The following is a 3,303-nucleotide window of genomic DNA, read 5'->3' on the forward strand; positions in this document are numbered from 1 at the left end:
CCCCCCGGCCGGAAGCGCGCCCGGCGAGGGCCCGGGACGCAACCGCCGGACAGATGCCACCCGGGATCCCCGCACCTCGCCCCCGCCGCCGCCATCAGCTGGGCTACAACACCGCTCCTCAACGGGGTTCACGTTTGCTGGATCTCCTCCCCTCCCTCCCCGCTAGAATTGTCCCCAAGGCAAGATTCGGGGATGGGGGGGCGGTGGTCTCGACCCCCCTTACACACAGAGGTGACTTACTCCCTGGAGTGGAACCGGCCTTCAAGCATCCGTTTTCTCCCAGGTGTGTGTGTGTCTGTCTGTCTGTCTGTGTCTGTCTGTCTGTCTGGTCCCTGTCTCTCGTTCTCCAACCCTCTGCTGCCTGGCTTCTGTGTCCGCCCCATAGAGTCCGGAATGACCTTCTAGTTGCCAAAGCCAGTGGGTGCCCGCCTCACAGCCTGGCTTGCTCACCTCTTCCCAGCTGACCACGCCTCCCTTCCGGGAATGTTAGGAGCACAAGGTTTCTGAATTTAGCACCTGGATCCCCCCTCCGCCACCTCCCTCCCCCCCCCCCCCCCACACACACACTCTTTCTCTATCACAAACACCCGGATGCCTGTTGTGGCTCTCTGGCCTCCAAGGCCTGGCTTTTCCTTGTACTGTGCCCGCCCAGGGCGGGCGCCCCAGCTCACTCCACACACCCACTCTGGGGATCCCCACCCCCTCACGAGGCTGTAACAGCCTCCTGCTTGCTAATGACTCTTGAACCTCATCAGAGGGGGGGGGAAAGGGGGGGCGAGGGAGGGGGTCTTCTCCACCAGAGATTCCTAGCCCTATGAAAACACGTTCATATTCGAACTCCCTAATTTCCACCCCCAAGAACGTGCCAGAACCTGCTCCTGTGTTTCTGGTCTTGGCAAAGACCCGCTCCCCAGGCCACATTTGGGAGCCACCCACCCTTTACTCCCAGAGCCTTTTGCCAAATAAGTCCTCAAGTAGGGAGGAAGGAAGCATTCATTTTATTAGTGAGCACAGCCAGCCAGGTGTAATTAATCCACTTTCACAAGGCTGTCCTTTTAACCACCAAGCTCTGTTCCTTCTGCCTCATAGCCTGATATTTATAACTCATTTCTTTATATAAATGGTATTTTTATAAGACTATGTTAATATATAATAAAAAAGCACACTAAATACCATAAACGGATGTGATAAGAGTTAAAACAATCATTTTCAAGGTTTTTTTTTTGTATGTGTGCCAGTACTGGGGCTTGACATCCCGGCCTTAGCTTTTTCCACTCAAAGCTAATGCTCTAAAACTTGAGCTACAGTTCTACCTCCGGCTCTTTGGTGATTAATTGGAGAGAAGAGTTTCACAGACTTTCCTGCCAGGGGTAGCTTGTTGAACCTTGATCCTCAAAACTCATTCCTGAGTAGATGAGACTACAGGCCATCAGTGAGCCATCAGTGCTCAATCAACCATTTTCAATTATTTTACTTATCGTGAATGGAACAACATCTTTTCTTTTCACTTTAAAGTTGTTTACAATCACCTATATAGTCACAACATGGCTAAAATAGGTTTATTAAATCTTAGGAGATGAGAAAGTACGCTTCTAAATTCAATTAATGTCAATGCTTGCTACTAGGGGCCATTGTTGTTATTTATCTTAAAATGACAGCTACATAGAAACACACACACACACACACACACACACAAAATAATAGAATGCAAGTTTTAAATCACAATTCTCACTGTTTAAATCCCCTTTACCACTTCTGCAATTGTAAAATTCCACAGGAAACTTTTTGCCCATGAAGCCAGAATTTTCAATGAGGTTTTTATCAATTGTTCTTGCAAATATTTTTAACAAATAGGATTTTTTAAACTTAAGATTGCAACAAGGTTTTAATACAGATGTTAACTCTGCAGACTGTGAAGGGTGAAGGTGACACTGACATGTTTTATGTCAGCACTGACGTCACATAATGAGACAGTCCAAGCACCTTTTTTCAATGTGATATTTTCCCCATGACCTTTTGTTTCTCTTTTTTTGTGCCAGTACTGGTGCTTGAATTCAAGGCTTCTGACTCTCCCTCTTTCACAACTGGCTCTCTACCAGTTGAGTCACAGCTCCAGTCCAGCTTTATTTTTCTCCTGATTAATTGGTGGTGGATTCTCTTGAACTTTTCTGTCCTGGCTGGCTTCAGAACAGAATGTTGGGTCTCAGCTTCCTGAGAAGCTAGGATTCAAGGCTTGAGTCACTGGCACCCAGCTTCCCCATAATGTGTGTGTGTGTGTGTGTGTGTGTATGTGTGTGTGTGTGTGTGTGTGTATGTGTGTATGTGTGGTCCTAGGGCTTGGTCTCAGTCCTGGACACTGTTCCTGAGCTTTTTTGCTCAAGGCTAGCACTCTACCACTTGAACCATAGCTCTACTTCTAGCTTTTTGGTAATTAATTGGAAATAAGAGTCTTTGGGAGTTTCTTGCCCTGCTGACTTCAAACTGTAATCCTCAGATCTCAGCCTCCTGAATAGCTAGAATTACAGGCATGAGCTACAATGCCAGCATCCTATAACCTTTTAAAGAATGATTCTTTTCTTAATTCATTATTATATTGTCACCTTTACTTGAAAGGACATAGTAAGAACGTGTGTGTGAGTGTGTGTTTCTTTCTTCTAGGTAGCACTCTTGTCACATTCACAGCCAGCGAAATTTGCCCTTTCTAAAGAAATTCCTCTTTAAGGGGTTGAGATGTTGTGCAAATGGTAAAATGCTTCCTTGGTAAGCATAAGACCCTGAGTTCAAATCCCAGTACCACTTGAAACAAAAGTTATTTTTAAATTCCACAACTTGCAACTTTATTGCCCTGAGATAATCAGTAAATCTGAATTCTATAAAAGATTTTCAGTGTTGCTCCACATTTTATTATAAAGTGTCATAAATATTTCATTCGTTTTTTAAATAAACCATGTTATTCACATCTTGTGGTAGTTTGCACCCTTCTAGCTGCAACTAGAAGTTGTTGTAACTTGTAAATGGATGAAGCCTTAATGAGCTTCACATGTCATCCCTCTGCCTTGTATTCCAGAAAGGGCAGCCAACCCACTAGTGTTACGCTTATACATAAAATTCACAGTGGTTTTTGCTGAAGAAGTCACTCACTGCTGTGAACATATCCTTATTTTGTAGATCACAGAAAGTATTCTCTTCCTGAGTATTATCATCAAGAAGTATGGCAGAGCACCAGTGGTTCACACTTATAATCCCAACTACTTGGGAGGCTGAGAGCTGAGGATCCCAGTGCAAAGCCAGACCAGGCAGAGA

General features: G+C 45.2%; 1 protein-coding gene across 1 annotated transcript in view; it reads right to left on the bottom strand.

Moving 5' to 3' along the window:
* Positions 1 to 331, bottom strand: part of Ampd3 (adenosine monophosphate deaminase 3) — a 41,512-nt gene extending 41,181 nt beyond the window's left edge. The window contains exon 1 of the mRNA XM_013028713.1: positions 241 to 331. The gene's annotated coding sequence lies outside the window, so the exon portion shown is untranslated. The remainder of the gene's footprint in view (positions 1 to 240) is intronic.
* Positions 332 to 3,303: the final 2,972 nt, after the last annotated feature.

The sequence above is a fragment of the Dipodomys ordii genome, unplaced genomic scaffold, assembly GCF_000151885.1.
Source record: "Dipodomys ordii isolate 6190 unplaced genomic scaffold, Dord_2.0 Scaffold113, whole genome shotgun sequence".
Taxonomy (NCBI): domain Eukaryota; kingdom Metazoa; phylum Chordata; class Mammalia; order Rodentia; family Heteromyidae; genus Dipodomys; species Dipodomys ordii.